Below are 17,984 nucleotides of genomic sequence, written 5' to 3' on the forward strand. Positions count from 1 at the left end.
AGCTGGGACTACAGGCATGCACCAGTACATCCAGCTAGGTTTTTGTTTTTGTTTTTTTTTTTTTGAGACGGAGTCTCATTCTGTCACCCAGGCTGGAATGCAGTGGCATGATCTTGGCTCACTGCAACCTCCGCCTCCTGGGTTCAAGCGATTCTCATGTCTCAGCCTCCCAAGTAGCTGGGACTACAGGTGTGCAGCACAGTGCCTGCCTGGCTAATTTTTTTTTTTTTTTTTTTTTTGTCAAGACGGGGGTTTCACCATGTTGGCTAGACTGGTCTTGAACTCCTGACCTCAAGTGATCCACCCGCCTTAGCCTCCCAGACTGTTGGGATGACAGGCATGAACCATTGCATCTGGCCGGTTTTTAAAACATTTTTTGGAGAGATGAGGTGTTCCTATGTTGCCCAGGCTGGTCTCAAACTCCTGAGCTCAAGCGATCTACCTGCCCTGGCCTCCCAAAGTGCTGGGATTACAGGTGTCTCTACACACACACACACACACACACACACACACACACAAAATTGGCCAGGTGTGGTGGTGCACACCTGTAGTCCCAGCTACTTGGGAGGCTGAGGTGAGAGGATCACTGGAGCTGGAAAGTTCAAGACTGCAGTGAGTCGAGATTGCACCACTGCGCTCCAGTCTGGGCAATAGAGTGAGACCCTGTCTCAAAAAAATTATAAAATAAAATAAAATAAATGAATCTAAATGGGATCCTACTGTGTATATTCTTTTGCAGTTTTCTGTTTTTGCTTCACAGCAGGCTGTATGTGCTTTCTGTGTTGCTGTGCCCAGAGACCAGCCTCACTCTTTTTAAATATCTGTGTGATGTGTATGTTTGTTCTCTCATGTGTTTAACCATTTGCCCCTTTGATTGACATTTAGGTTGTTTCTATTTTTCATTACAACAAACATTTCTTGTCCATGACAATAGGGATCTGTAGTGGGCCCTTCCATTCCTTCACAGAGGGTTTTCACTGGGAGAGACTGGGGCCAAGACTTGCTCAGATCTCTGGGCAGAGCTAGAGCCAGAGGACCCAGAATCCCAGCAGAGCTCCAGTTACCTGTGAGAGAAACAGGTGCCTGTGAGGGCAAGGAGGGTGGGCGGAGGGCGGTGGGCACAGAGCCCCCGCTCCCTGGCAGTGCGTGTGGTCCCATTCCTCAGGTCCTTGTGCAAACACCGCTTTGTCCCTGGCTGAATAGGAAAGTCAGCCCCAAATTAGCACTAATGTGAGGGCGTTTAACCCTCTTGTGAGGCCCTTTGAGAAAGCACAAAAGAACTTTTTCAGGGGCTGGGCTGTGCGGCCCAAACAGGTCTGACTTGGAGACACATGCCTAGCAGGAATGCCAGCCCTAGGGAGACTCAGCAACTGCCCTCTCCTGGCAGGTAACCCAGCAGATGGAATCTGAACACAGCCCCCGGTCCTGGAAGGCCTGCACCCCAAGGGCTGTGGCAAGCAGGGGCAGGCCACGGTGCCAGAAGGCAGGATCTCATGGCTGGTTAACTAACGCTTTGACATCAGGGAGATCTGGGTTCAAATCCTAGCTCTGCTATCACAAACTGAGACCCTCTGAGCACGTTTGTTCCCCATCTGAGCCTCAGCTCTCTCAGCCATCACATGGGGATGATAATAGTGATGACCAGAGGAGCTTATTAAGAAGGTGACCTGAGACGATACAGTGTCACCTTCTCCGGGAGCCTGATCAGGCTGTTTAAAACCACAACATTAGGTGGGGCACAGTGACTCACGCCTGTAATCCCCAGTATTTTGGGAGGCCAAGGTGGGAGGATCTCTTGAGCCCAGGAGTTTGAGACGGGTCTGGGCAACATGGTGAAACCCTGTCTCCACAAAAAATACAAAAAAGAAAAAAAAAAACAGAAAAATTAGCTGGGCGTGGTGGTACACACCTGTAGTTCCAGCTACTTAGGAAGCTGAGGTGGAAGGATGGCTTGAACCTGGGAGGTCGAGGTTGCAGTGACAGCGGTGATTGCACCACTGCCCCACAGCCTGGACAACACAGCAAGACCCAGTCTCAAAAATAAAAACATAAAAAAAAAAATAAAACCACAGCATTCCCCTGCTCAACTCCACTCCTCTCTCCTCCTTTGCTACCTTATTTCCCTCCATAGCACATGCCCCTTCTAACCTGCTATATAAGTTACTTATTTGTTTCACTTACTATGTGCCTTTCCCAACCATAAGCTGCACGAGGGCACAACTTCATACCTCCTCTGTGCATCGCTGTATCCCAAAAGCCTTACACAGTGCCTGGAGCACAGTGGGCCCTCAATAAATATTGGTCATGTACAGAAGGCTTAGCACGGTGCCTGGCACATAGAAGTCTTTGATTTTAAAAGACAACTTTGGCAGCTGCCGCTGTTGGCATTGTCCTTATTCTCAATGTAATTCCCCAGGGCACACAGACAACCAGGTCCCTGTGCCACTAGGCTGTGCCTATTGGGATTCTCACCCTTCTCAGCTCATAAATCAAGAAACAGAGATATTTGGGCCCATGCAAAACCACAGCAGAGGGCTGGGCCTTGCCCAGAAGTTGCCTCTGAGTGGAGTCTGTACGTGCGTGCGCATACGTGTATTCATTGACCTGTCTGTGTGTTTTCCCATCAGCACAGGTGCCTGCTGGGGCCACGCTCTACACCACAGGCTCTCCTCTCTCTCAAGATGGAGGTTGGGGTGTAGCTGCATTTGGGGAACAGCTGCCACATTTCCTTAGGCATGTAGCAGCCTGCGTGTGCTCCGGAGACAGAGCAGCGTGGGTGAGGCTCAGGGTTTGCCCGCCCCAGTGGCCTCTGCTCCAGAACAGGCTTGTCTGGGCCTGCCCACCCCTAATCTAACCACAGAATTGGGGAACTGACTGAACCCCAAGTTTTAGGGGGGTACAGCTTGAACGCCAAGGCTTCTGCCACTGTCTCCATGGCCTTGGCCCAAACCTTATCCGCAAGAGGCCAAGTCAAAGGGCCTCACGTGGGTGCTGGAGGTTCCAGATCCACAGGCCGTCTCCTGGGTTCTGAAAGGGTCACTCGTGTTTCCCAAGTGCCCACTAAGTGCCAGACTTGCATGAGGAGCGGGATGGAGGGGTGAGCAACAGAGACCCAGCCCTCCCCCATGGGGCTCCTGGGCTGGGCCAAGGAGGCAGATGTTAAACAAAGAGTTACTTAAATTACAGATGTGATGAGGCTGAGAAGGAAAATTCAAGGGACTGTGTGTGCTTTGAACTGGGCTGAGGTGGGTGCTTTGAACTGGGCACCTGAGCTGGGCTGAGGTGCTCTCTGAAGAAATAATATTTATTTATTTATTTAATTTTGAGACAGGGTCTTGCTCTGTCACCCAGGCTGGAGTACAATGGTGTGGTTACAGTTCACAGTAGCCTCAACCTCCCGGTCTCAAGCAATCCTCCCACCTCAGCCTCCTGAGTAGCTGGGACCACAGGCACACACCACCACACTGGGCTAATTTTGTTTACTTTTGTAGAGACAGGGTCTGTGTTGCCCAGGCTGGCCTTGAACTCCTGGACTCAAGCAATCTGCCCACCTTGGCCTCCCAAAGTGCCGGGATTACAGGCATGAGCCAGGGCACCCGGCCAGAAATGATATTTAAACTACGGCTGGAAGGATGGTTGGTGTTAACCAAGTTGAGAGGCTGGAGTGGCGATGGGAAGAGAGGAATTGTGTCTCAGAAAAAGGGAACAGCATGTGCAATGGCCCCGAAGCGAGCCTGATCCGCGGTGTGATTCTATTGAAACCTGTAACACCCTAAGAGGGAATTTTTAATTTTGCTGATGAGAAGACGAGTCTTGAGGAGGTTCGGCCACCGGCCTGGGACTCAGCAGGTTGCATCCTGAGCCCCTGGGGTTTTCCTGAGGACTCAGCCTGAGTCACCCAGGACTCAGCCGAGTCCAGAAGACCAGCCTCCTTTACCTGTGGAAAATGTTCAAAAAGTTTCAGGGTTAATGAGGTTTCTGGGGAGGAAACTCATTGTGAAGGAGAAAGCATTAAAAAAGAGCAGAATCCTGATTCTGAGGTGACTGGGAAGGCAATTCCGGGATTCCAGCATCCTTTCCCAACCCGGTTCCTCCTTGGATGTGGTCCCATCTGATATAGCTTTCCCAGAATGAATCACAACGCAAAACTGTCCAGATGCATGTAGATAAGTAAATAAATAAACCCAACAAGTGGCCCAATTCCTTCTTCCTGGAGGAAGTAGCTCAGTAGAGTCCACAGATACAAAACAGAGTGTGTCTTAAGATTTTAATTAATCACATTGTTGATTTTCCCTGGGTTATTGAATAAGGTCCACTCAGAAATAATGAAGACACCAATGTGCCTGGGCTCCTGGACGAGTAAAGAGAAGGCAGCATTTGGCAATGCCTGGTGAAGGCCTAAGTGAGGTGTGGGTCATTCACTGTGATTTGCTCCACATTTATTTACAAGCCCAGCAAGCTGTCCCTACTGTCCCAAGGTGAGCAACCATAGCTTGACTTCCCGGGCTAGAGCAGGTGGCATCTTTTTTGAGGAGGCCCCAAATGGCGTCCCCCATACTCCCTGATATGATGACTATGACTGGGGCCTCCAAGTAGTAGGTGAGGCGTGGGCACCCACCTGTCTCTGGGTAACCACACCTACCTGGGTAAGCATTGGGTAACCAGGCATGAGGCACCCATCTGCATGGGCAATTTGTACAATTACCCCGTGTGCCCAGGTGAATCAATGTTTACTTGCTGCAAAGCTGGGGAACCTCAACCTCGCCTGTGGTCCAGGGACCTCCAGGGCAGCAGCACGGGAGGAATGTCTGGTCCAAAGGGCTAAGGCATCCCTGGCCCAGTTTCAGTTACAGACTCCAGCAGACTCTCCAGTATCCATTCAGGGTTGAGAATGTTGAGGAACCTGGAGATATTTGAAAAATAACTCCAGAAACAAATGAAGCGATTTTTAAAAACAGGGCACAGTGAGGTGAATTAACTCGCCCCAGGTCACACAGTGAATACACAGCAGAGTCAGAACTTGAACCAGGCACAGGCAGACTCCAGCATCCCCTTCTACTCTTGGGTTAGTGTACTTATACCTACTGTTGCATATGTATGGAATAGAAGGTCTGGAAGCATGTACATCAAAGTGATTTTTCTTTACTAGTGAGATTATTGGGGAGGGAGGGGGGCTTTCACTTTCTATTCTTCACAATCATGTATTATCTCTTCTTTTCATAACCTGCATTAATTTTATATTTAGGAAAAAGTGAAAAGATGTGGTTTTGATCTGGTGCTCCAAATTGATAATGTTTATCAAAGGCTTTAAAAATATCCTAAGGGAGTAATCACATGTAGTCAAGAGGATACAAGGCTGTTTCTGGGATCACTGATCTTCAACCCACTGCTTTATCACCTGACACAGTGCAGCACCTGTTGCTGGAACATTCCACAGCCTTTAGGAGTGGAGTTTTGAAGAACATGCAATGACATGAGAAAATGTTAATGACATAGAGTTAAATATAGAAAGGAGGGTATGAAATTGTATACAGAGTATGATGCCATTGGTGTTTTTAAACAATTCCAGGCTGGGTACAGTGGTTCACCACTGTAATCCCAACACTTTGGGAGGCCAAGGTGGGAGGATAGCTTGAGCCCAGGAGTTTCAGACCAGCCTGGGCAACAAAGTGAGACCCCCCCCATCTCCACAAAAAAATGAAAAAATTAGCCGGGCATGGTGGTGTGTGCCTATGGTCCCAGCTACTCAGGAGTCTGAGGCAGGAGGATTGCTTGAACCTAAGGGGTTGAGGCTGCAGTGAGCCAAGATCATGCCACTGCACTCTTGCCCAGGTGACAGAGTGAGACTGTGAAAAAAAAAAAATTAAAAAAAAATTTTTAATCCTATATAGAAATACTAGAAAAATGCACCAAATATTAATAACAGTTATCTTTGGATGTCAGGGTTATGGTAACTTTAAGCTTCTTTCTACTTTTCTTCACTTTCTATGATAATTGTGTGTAACTTTTCTACTCAGAACAATAACAAAACAACTAATGTTTACTAGTGTTTTCTGTGTGCTAGGTATGTTACATGTTCCATCTTATTTCATCTTCACCACAAACTTATGAGTAGATGTGAGGGAATAAAGACTTAGAAATGGGAAGTAATTTGTCCATTGTCACACAGCTGGTATGTGGCGAGGCTGGGGTCTGAACCCAGACAGTCTAACTGCAGAGGCCACTCTCAACCACTATAGATGCTATTTTTCCTTAAAATAAAGATAGTACTTCAAGGGCTGGCTCCTGTTCATCTTGCCCAGTAGGCACAATGGAGACCTGAAGCACAGCCACCATGGATCATTGGGCAGGCTGTGCTCTACTTGCTAAGCTGTGAGCCTTGGCAAGGAACTGTATCCATCTGGAGAAAGAGGTGCTTTTTCATAAAAATGTGAATTAAAACCACAGTGAGCTGCTACTACATACCTACCAGAAACATTAAAAAGATGGACAATACCAGCCAGGTGTGGTAGCTCATGCCTGTAGTCCCAGCACTTTGGGAGGCTGAAGTGGGGTGGATCATTTGAGCTCAGAAGTTCGAGACCAGCCTGGGCAATATAGTGATACCCCGTCTCTACAAAAAATACAAAAATTTAGCCCAGCATGGCCACACATGCCTGTAGACCCAGCTACTTGGGAGGCTGAGGTGGGATGATCACTTGAGCTTGGGAGGTGGAGGTTGCTGTGAGCTGAAATCGTGCCACTGCACTCCAGCCTGGGTGACAGAGCAAGACTCTGTCTCAAAATAAAATAAAATTAGACCAAATGTTGATGAGGCTATGGAGCAACTGGAACTCTCATTCATTGTTGGTGACAAAGTGATACATTGTTGGCGGTGCAATAAAATGATACCACCACCTTGGAAAAAGATCTGTCATTTTTTTATAAAATAAAACATACACCTACCCTGTGACCCAGTCATTGTACTCCTAAGTATTTACTCAAAAGAAATGAAAACACATATTCATAAAAAGCCTTGTAGAAGAGTGCACATAGCACCTTTCTCATAATAGCCCGAAATTGTCAACAGCCTGGGTGTCCCTCAATAGGAAAATGGACAAACAAACTGCAGTATAGGCCTACAAAAGAATACTCCCCATTAATAAAAAGGAATGAACTAATGATATGCAGGAACAACATAGATGAATCTCAAAACACTACATTGAATGAGAGAAGCCTTACATGAGAGATTATATAAGGTATCATTCCATTTATATGAATTTTCAGAACAGGCAAAACCAATCTACTGTGGAAAAATATTAGAACAGTGGGTTGCCTAGGGTGCTGGAGGGGAGAGTATTGACTGGGAAGGGGCATGAGGGAACTTCCTGGAGTGAGGGGAATATTCTTTATTTTGAGAGAGTTTGGGATCACAGATGTATGCATTTATCAAAACTCAATAAAAAGCACTTGTGCATTTCATCATATATAAATTTTACATCAAAAGGATAAAAGTTGTGAGCAAATATATGTGCATGCGGAAGTAGTTAAGGAAATTGTATTGATGCCTGCAATTTACTTTAAAATTCATAATGAAGTCGAAGCATTAATGAATGTCTAGAGGGATGGCTTTATGTGAAAGAAAAGCAAGTACAGTACAACATTCATAGAATTTAAATGGTGAGTTTAAGGATATTCACTATAAAATGCTTTCAACTTTTGCTGTGATGTTTGAAAACTTTCATAATAAAACACCGAAAAACATGCTTGCTGTACACAAACATAATTACGAAAGAAGCCAGGCACAAAAGGACACATGATGTGTGATTTCATTTAGCTAAAGGACAAAATGAACTGATGAGATTAGAAGTCAGGATAATGGTCAGGACAGGGGAGTGAGGGGGTGTGTGTTACTGGGAAAGTTCTGCTTTTGCACCTAGGTGTGGATGGCGGTGTTCAGATTGTGAAAATTCATGATTGGTGCACTTTTCTATAATGTATATTACACTTTTCTGTACAGATGTGTATTGTACTTAATAAAACTGGGTTTTAAAAGACTTGTCATGTTACCAACTCCTGCTTCAATCAATATGTGGTAATAATTCACCATCTGTCTTACTCACAGAGAAATGTGGGTTCAAATTCTGGTTCTGCCACTTACCAGCTGTGGGATCAGACAAGTAACCTCCATGGGTCTCAGTTTTCTCCTCTGTTAGGAGGAATAAGGTCATCTCTCTCAGGGGAGGTGATGTTGAGATGGAAGGAGACAATACATGCTCATTGCTTGACCCTGTGCCTACCACACGGTATTAGGTTGGTGCAAAAGTTGACGAGTTTTTGCCATTAAAAGTAATGGCAAGAACCGCAATTACTTTTGCACCAACTTAATAACTGCTTTCAACGAGATTAAACGGCGGTGATTAATCAGTACCCTCAGGCTTCCCCTGTTTTCACCACCACCAGGGATGTCAGGACTGGGCAGCAAGAAAGGCTTTTGGATTGGCTGAGGTCCTTTGGGCCACTTGCTTAACTTCAACTTCTCTGAGCCACAGTTTCCTCATCTACAAAGTACAGATGATAATTCCTGCTGGGCGGGGTTGCCGTTAGCACCAGAAAAACTTTAGATCCATTAGCTTGAAGATGTCCAGGGTTTTCTAAAGACCTTCTTGTGTTTTTTGTGGGTTTTTTTTTTGTTTTTTTGTGTTTTTTGAGACAGGGTCTCACTCTGTTGCCCAGACTGGAGTACAGTGGCTCGATCTCAGCTCACTGCAACCTCCATCTTCCAGGCTCAAGTAATTCTCCTGCTTCAGCCTCCCAAGTACCTGGGATTATAGGCGCGTGCCACTACCGCCCGGCTAATTTTTGTATGTTTTAGTGGAGACTGGCCATACAGTGTGTTGGCCAGGCTGGTCTTGAACTCCTGACTTCAAATGATCCACCTGCCTCAGCCTCCCAAAGTGCTGGGATTACAGGCATGAGCCACTGCGCCCAGCCCCTTCTGGAAGTTCCAAACCCCACTATGGTGACAATGGATGTAGCTTGGACATCTTGGAATAGAGGCTCTGGGGTCCTCCCCAGGATACAGTGACAGCCCTTGTGGCACCTGCCCCTGGAGGCCAACACGGTAGCCTTGCTGGCACAGCCTAGCAATTGCTCCAGTTAGTAAATCAGGGATTGCACTTCAGTGAGTAACCTGCCACCCAGGAGCAGTTATCCGCTGCTGCCACCACACAAAGGAAGCTCTGTTCAGGCACAAAGCTCTGTTCAGGCACAGACTGCTCGGGATGCTGGCGAGACCAGAGCTTCCCCTGGCCCTCAGGCCAGGACTTGGGACTGGGTGACTGGCCCTGAAGGTGGGTCTCAGCTTCCCAAAGGTGACTGCCAAGCTCAGAGGCATTAGGATATGCTCATTTCTGAGCTTCGAGACAGCTTGTCTTCCACCCACCCACTCTGCCAGGACCCAGGCTGGCTTTCCTGGGGACAGCTGGTCATTCTAGTGTGGTATGTGTGTCAGCCATGGACCAGATGGTCTACAAGCCAAGGATCTTCAAATGGAGACCCTTGACCCCAGCCCAGGACTCCTCAGCTGGAGAATCAGCCCACTCCTGCCCAAGAGGGACAGGTGCTTAGGACCAAGTGGGCAGTCAGTAAACATACATTAGAGAAAATAGTAGCTAAGGGCTTAATTGCCAGGCAGCATGCCAAAGCATTACACACATTGTCACATTTGGACTGTTATTATCCCATTTCTCAGATGAGGAAAGTGAGGTTTAGAAAGATGATGTAACCTGCCCCGGAATCCATGGTTTTAGCCCAGCTTGGGTGACTTTGAAGGACCCCCAATCTTTTTTTCTTTCTTTCTTTTTTTTTTGAGACAGTGTCCATTCCCATTGCCCAGGCTGAAGTGCAGTGGCCTGATCACAGCTCACTGCTGCCTTGAACTCCTGGGCTCAATTGATTCCACTGTCTCAGCCTCCCAAATAGTTGGGACTACAGGCACGTGCCACCATGCCCAGCTAGTTCTTTTGTATTTTTGGTAGAGATGAGGTCTCATGATGTTGCCCAGGTTGGTCTCGAACTCCTGGATCCACCCTCCTCGGCCTCCCAAAGTGCTGGGATTACAAGCGTGAGCCACTATGCCTGGCCAAGCCTCCACTCTTGCCCACCTTGTTATACTAGCAGCAAGTGATGACGACAATGATAACTGACTTTTAAGCACGGATAGTACATGTGCTAAGCACTGTACATTCATTATTGGATTAAACCACTCGAACGACCCTACGAAATAAATATGATTATTCCCCATTTTATAGAAGAGGAAACTGAATAAATGAATGGCTAGTGGGCTTCGCCTCTCAATAACTAATTTTTATCACATACCTTCTCAACAGAATTGGGTATTAGGACAGACACATTCATACTGATGATAGCCTTTCATCTCCACAACCCCAATAAGACGTCAGTGTTAGTTCTTTCATTTTCTAGATGATATAACTGAGGCTTGGAACAGTTACGTTTCCTGTTACACAGCTAAAAGCGCTAGAGCTGTGATTCAAACCCTAGGCAATCTGCCCCCAAAACACACATTCCTGCCATTCTAAACTACTGTGCCAAGCCTACAAGCCAGTTGCCTTCAGCCATGCTTAATTGAAGAATGATGCCATATGGAATATGCCTGGCTAGGCTGATTAAATTAATCGAATGTCAAAATATCTGGGTGGACAGGAAGACAAGTCAGTGTGAGTCGAAAGGAATGTGTAACTGCCCCAGGCCCCTGGTTTTTGGGGGGCAGTGTTGCTTAGTGGTAAGGAGCCCAGAGTGCCAGAGCCAGCCTGCGTGGGTTCAAATCTCGGCTTTACCATTGACTAGCTGTATGACCTTAGGCATGTTGCTTAACTTTTCTGTACCTAGTTTATTCATCTGTAAAATGGGTATGATGATGGCAATATGACAGTGCCCATCTCCTAGGGTTAATATGAGAATTAAACCAGTTAATATATGTAAAGCACTTAGAACACAGCCTGGCATGCTGTCAGCATTATATAAGAGCCTGTGATTCCATCCACGAGTTGGGCAATGTATGCAAGCACTTAAGTTTTGTCACATGCAAAAATATCTTTGCTGAGTTGTGATTTGATGTTATACCCTAGTTTTATAGAGGGTGGATGTGACAAATAGTTATTGAAGAATGTGTCAGTGTCACTGACGAAGCTGAGGACATTGTTCACCATGTTGCACAACGCCCTTTATCTCAACATTCCCATGCTCGCTCTGTTCCTCCCGGAGCTGAACGTCAGGAAAGACCATGTCTCTCCAGACCAGCACATGTGATGTCTGGGAGCAGCACAAGACCCCTTTGGCTGTCAGGAATTCGGAAATAAAATGAAATGTGATGTTCATTGGCTTAAGCTCAGGTCCTAGGACATTCTCCTTTTCCTGTTGATTGTTTTCTTTATCAAAAACATTGTTTTAACTTTGATGTTTTTGAAATGGAAATTGTTTTATAGATTATTTCTGATTTTAAAACGTATGTATCTTGATTATAAAGATAAATATTAATATTTTGATATATAACCTTATAGATGTTTGAATATACATTTGGGTATGTATAATGTACGTGTGTGTTATGTATATTATATGCATGTGTATGTGTAAACATGGATATGTGTGTGCATACGTTTTTGGAAACAAAATTTTAGAAAAGGGAAAATGGTGCCATACTGTTTTGAAACCTACCATTTTCTTTTAGCTTACTGCAGACATTTTAAGGAGTTACAATATCTCAGGGTATGCTTGTTGAAAAAGAAAAGAAGTTACAATAATCGCAGTCATAACTTTATTCATTCATTTAGCAAAATCTGTATGATACCCGTAAGTATTTTCTAGGCATGCTCTCTAGGCTCTGAGAACATAAACCTGAACAAAATAGATAAGATATGCCCCTCATAGGAGCTATCAAACCATAAACCACTAAAAATGATCATTTCAAATGCTGCTGTGAAGAAAGTGATGCCCATATGTTGAGGGCAACATTGAAAAGGGAGTCATAAAAGCCTGCTTAGGTGAGGCGCAGTGGCTCATGCCTGTAATCCCAACACTTTGGGAGGCAGAGGAGGGCGGATCCACTGAGGTCAGGAGTTCAAGACCAGCCTGGCCAACATGATGAAACCCAGTCTCTACTAAAATACAAAAAGTAGCCAGGCTTGGTGGCATGCACCTCTAATCCTAGCTACTCAGGAGGCTGAAGTGAGAGGATCACTTGAACCCGGGAGGCAGAGGTTGTAGTGAGCCGAGATCATGCCACTGTATTCCAGCCTAGGTGACAAAGTGAAACTCCATCTCAAAAATTAAAAATAATACATAAATAAACATTTTTAAAAAATAAAGTCTGCTTTGAGGAAGGGATATGTGAGCTGAAGTGTGAGTCATGAGAATGGGACAGCCTTGACCACATCCTGGCAGGAGAATGGAGGAATTGGCAAGTGCACAGGCCCTGTGGTAAGAGCAAGCGTGGTCCATTCTAGGAACAGCAAGAAGGCTACTGTGGCTGGAGCTGATCAACACACAGGTGGAGAGACCAGAAGGGCTCAGTTCTTGCAGATCCTGGGGAAGGGCTTGGGTTTTTCATTCAGTGTCATGCTCTGATTTAGCCATCTGAAGATCAAGATGACTGCCTGCTTGGTGGGGACTGCAGGGACCAAGAGTGGAAGCCAGGAGAACAATTACAGGAATCCAGGTGGCATGCACTAGAGTGGCAGCAATAGACATGCCAAACCCTGGCTGGATTTAGACTTAATTTTGAAGTAAGTCAAAAGAGGTACTTGCAGAGGTAAGGAATAGGGGATTCAAGGACAGCTCTGAGGCTTTGGATAACAACAATAGTTATTATAGTCAGCCCTCTGTTCCAAGGATTCAGCCAACTGTGGATGGAAAATATTTCTTAAAAATACAATAACAAGTGGGTGGCCAACAAGATGGCTGAATAGGAACAGCTCCAGTCTGCAGCTCCCAGCAAGATCAACACAGAAGGCAGGTGATTTCTCCATTTCCAACTGAGGTACCCAGCTCATCTCATTGGTACTGATTAGACCAACTGAGGTACCCAGCTCATCTCATTGGTACTGATTAGACAGTGGGTACAGCCCACGGAAGGCGAGCCGAAGCAGGGTGGCGCGTTGCCTCACCCAGGAAGTAGAAGGGATTGGGGGAACTCCCTCTCCTAGCTAAGGGAAGCCATGAGGGACTGTGCCTTGAGGAACGGTGCATTCCAGCCCAGATACTACGCTTTTCCCATGGTCTTCGCAACCCATAGATCAGGAGATTCCCTTGGGTGTCTGCACCACCAGGGCTCTGGTTTTCAAGCAAAAAACTGGGTGGCCGTTTGGGCAGACTCTGAGCTAGCTGCAGGAGTTTTTTTTCATACCCCAGTGGTGCCTGGAATGCCAGCAAGACAGAACCCTTCACTCCCCTGGAAAGGGGACTAAAGCCAGGGAGCCAAGTGGTCTAGCTCAGTGGATCCCACCCCCATGGAGCCCAGTAAGCTAAGATCCACTGTCTTGAAATTCTCGCTGCCAGCACAGCAGCCTGAAGTCGACCTGGGACACTTGAGTTTGGTTGGGGGAGAGGCATCCACCGTAACTGAGGCTTGAGTAGGTGGTTTTCCCCTCACAGTGTAAACAAAGCCTCTGGGAAGTTTGAACTGGGTGGAGCCCACTACAGCTCAGCAAAGCCACTGTGGCCAGACTGCCTCTCTAGATTCCTCCTCTCTGGTCAGGACATCTCTGAAAGAAAGACAGCACCCCCAGTCAGGGGCTTATAGATAAAACTCCCTGGGACAGAGCATCTGGGGGAAGGGGCGGCTCTGGGCGCAGCTTCAGCAGACTTAAACATTCCTGCCTGCTGGCTCTGAAGAGAGCAGTGGATCTCCCAGCACAGTGCTCGAGCTCTGTTAAGAAACAGACTACCTCCTCAAGTGGGTCCCGGACCCCCATGCCTCCTGACTGGGAGACACCTCCCAGCAGGGATCGACAGACACCTCATACAGGAGAGCTCTGGCTGGCATCTGGCAGGTGCCCCTCTGAGACAAAGCTTCCAGAGGAAGGAACAGGCAGCATTCTTTGCTGTTCTGCAGCCTCTGCTGGTGATACCCAGGCAAACAGGGTCTAGAGTGGACCTCCAGCAAACTCCAGCAGACCTGCAGCAGAAGGGCCTGACTATTTTAAGGAAAACTAACAAACAGAAAGGAATAGCATCAATATCAACAAAAAGTATGTCCACACAAAAATCGCATCCGAAGGTCACCAACATCAAACACCAAAGGTAGATAAATCCATGAAGATGAGGAAAAACCAGTGCAAAAAGGCTGAAAATTCCAAGAACCAGAACACTTCTTCTCCTCCAAAGGATCACAACTCTTCACCAGCAAGGGAACAAAACTGGAGGGAGAATGAGTTTGTCGAATTGACAGAAGTAGGCTTCAGAAGGTGGGGAATAACAAACTTCTCTGAGCTAAAGGAGCAATGCAAGGAAGCTAAGAACCTTGCAAAAAGGTTAGAGGAATTGCTAGCTAGAATAACCAGTTTAGAGAAGAACATAAATGACCTGACAGAGCTGAAAAACACAGGACGAGAACTTCGTGAAGTATACACAAGTATCAATAGCTGAATCGATCAAGTAGAAGAAAGGATATCAGAGATTGAAGATCACCCTAATGAAATAAAGTGTGAAGACAAGATTAGAGAAAAAATAATGAAAAGGAAAAAACAAAACCTCCAAGAAATATGGGACTATGTGAAAAGACCAATCCTACATTTGATTGGTGTACCTGAAAGTGACAAGCAGAATGGAACCAAGCTGGAAAACATTCTTCAGGATATTATCCAGGAGAACTTTCCCAACCTAGGAAGACAGGCCAACATTCAAATTCAGGAAATACAGAGAACACCACAAAGATACTCCTTGAAAAGAGCAACCCCACGACACATAATCGTCAGATTCACCAAGTTTGAAATGAAGGAAATAATGTTAAGGCAGCCAGAGAGAAAGGTCGGGTTACCCACAAAGGGAAGCCCATCAGACTAACAGCTGATTTCTCTGCAGAAACCCTACAAGCCAGAAGAGAGTGGGGGCCAATATTCAACACTCTTAAAGAAAAGAATTTTCAACCCAGAATTTCATATCCAGCCAAACTAAGCTTCATAAGCGAAGGAGAAATAAAGTTCTTTACAGATGATCAAATGCTGAGAGATTTTTGTCATCACCAGACCTGCCTTACAGGAGCTCCTGAAAGAAGCACTAAATATGGAAAGGAAAAACTGGTACCACCCACTGCAAAAACATACCAAATTGTAAAGACCATCAACACTATGAAGAAACTGCATCAACTAATGGGCAAAATAACCAGATAGCATCATAATGACAGGATCAAATTCACACAACAATATTAACCTTAAATGTAAATGGGCTAAATGCCCCAGTTAAAAGACACAGACTGGCAAATTGGATAGAGTCAAGACCCATTGGTGTGCTGTATTCAGGAGACCCATCTCATGTGCAAAGACACACATAGGCTCAAAATAAAGGTATGGAGGAATATTTACCAAGCCAGAAAAAAAAGCAGGGGTTGCAATCCTAGTCTCTGATAAAACAGACTTTAAACCAACAAAGATCAAAAAAGACAAAGAAGGGCATTACATAATGGTAAAGGGATCAATGCAACAAGAAGAGCTAACTATCTAAATATATATGCACCCAATACAGGAGCACTCAGGTTCATAAAGCAAGTTCTTAGAGACCTACAAAGAGACTTAGACTCCCACACAATAATAGTGGGAGACTTTCACCCCACTATCAATATTACACAGATGAATGAGACAGAAAATTAACAAGGATATTCAGGACTTGAACTCAGCTCTGGACCAAGTGGACCTAACTGACATCTACAGAACTCTGCACCCCAAATCAACAGAATATACATTATTCTCAGCACCACATCACACTTATTCTAAAATTGACTACATAGTTGGAAGTAAAACACTCCTCAGAAAATGCAAAAGAACAAAAATCATAACAAACAGTCTCTCAGACCACAGTGCAATGAAATTAGAACTCAGGATTAAGAAACTCACTCAAAACTGCACAACTACATGGAAACTGAACAATCTGCTTCTGAATGATTACTGGGTAAATAATAAAATTAAGGCAGAAATAAATAAGTTCTTTGAAACCAATGAGAACAAAGGCACAGCATACCAGAATCTCTGGGATACAACTAAAGCAGTGTTTAGAGGGAAATTTATAGCACTAAATACCCACAGGAGAAAGCAGGAAAGATCTAAAATTGACATCCTAACATCACAATTAAAAGAACTAGAGAAGCAAGAGCAAACAAATTCAAAAGCTAGAAGACAAGAAATAACTAAGATCAGAGCACAACTGAAGGAGATAGAGACACGAAAAACCCTTCAAAAAATCAATGAATCCAGGAGCTGGTTTTTTGAAAAGATTAACAAAATAGATAGACCGCTAACCAGGCTAATAAAGAATAAAAAAGAGAAGGAATCAAGTAGACACAATAAAAAATGATAAAGGGGATATCACTACTGATCCCACAGAAATACAAACTACCATCAGAGAATACTATAAACACCTCTACGCAAATAAACTAGAAAATCTAGAAGAAATGGATGAATTCCTGAACACATACACCCTCCCAAGACTAAACAAGGAAGAAGTCAAATCTCTGAATAGACCAATAACAAGTTCTGAAATTGAGGCAGTAATTAATAGCCTACCAACCAAAAAACTCCCAGGACAAGATGCATTCACAGCCAAATTCTACCACAGGTACAAAGAGGAGCTGATACCATTCCTTCTGAAATGATTCCAAACAATAGAAAAAGAGGGACTCCTCCCTAACTCATTTTATGAGGCCAGCATCATCCTGATACCAAAACCTGGCAGAGACACAACAAAAAAAGAAAATTTTAGGCCAATATCCCTGATGAACATCGATGCAAAAATCCTCAATAAAATACTGGCAAACCGAATCCAGCAGCACATCAAAAAGCTTAGCCACACGATTAAGTTGGCTTCATCCCTGGGACGCAAGGCTGGTTCATCACATGCAAATCAATAAATGTAATCCATCACATAAACAGAACCAATGACAAGAACCACATGATTATCTCAATAGATGCAGAAAAGGCCTTCGATAAAATTCAACACCGCTTCATGTTAAAAACTCTCAATAAACTAGGTATTGATGGAATGTATCTCATATACATAATAATAAGAGCTATTTATGACAAACCCACGGCCAATATCATACCGAATGAGCAAAAGCTGGAAGCATTCCCTTTGAAAACCAGCACAAGACAAGGATGCCCTCTCTTACCACTCCTATTCAACATAGTATTGGAAGTTCTAGCCAGGGCAGTCAGGCAAGAGAAAGAAGTAAAGAGTATTCAAATAGGAAGAGAGGAAGTCAAATTGCATCTGTTTGCAGATGACATGATTGTATATTTAGAAAACCCCATTGTCTCAGCCCCAAATCTCCTTAAGCTGACAAGCAAACTTCAGCAAAGTCTCAGGATACAAAATCAATGTGCAAAAATCACAAGCATTCCTATACACCAATAATAGACAAGCAGTGAGCCAAATCTTGAGTGAACTCCCATTCACAATTGCTACAAAGAGAATAAAATACCTAGGAATACAACTTACAAGGGATGTAAAGGACCTCTTCAAGGAGAACTGCAAACCACTGCTCAAGGAAATAAGTGAGGACACAAACAAACGGAAAAAGATTCCAAGCTCACGGATAGGAAGAACCAATATTGTGAAAATGGCCATACTGCCCAAAGCAATTTGTAGATTCAATGCTATCCCTATCAAACTACCATTGACTTTCTTCACAGAATTTTAAAAAACTACTTTAAATTTCATATGGAACCAAAAAAGAGCCCATATAGCCAAGACAATCCTAAGCAAAAGAACAAAGCTGG

This window comes from Gorilla gorilla, chromosome 1, assembly GCF_029281585.2.
Source record: "Gorilla gorilla gorilla isolate KB3781 chromosome 1, NHGRI_mGorGor1-v2.1_pri, whole genome shotgun sequence".
NCBI lineage: Eukaryota > Metazoa > Chordata > Mammalia > Primates > Hominidae > Gorilla > Gorilla gorilla.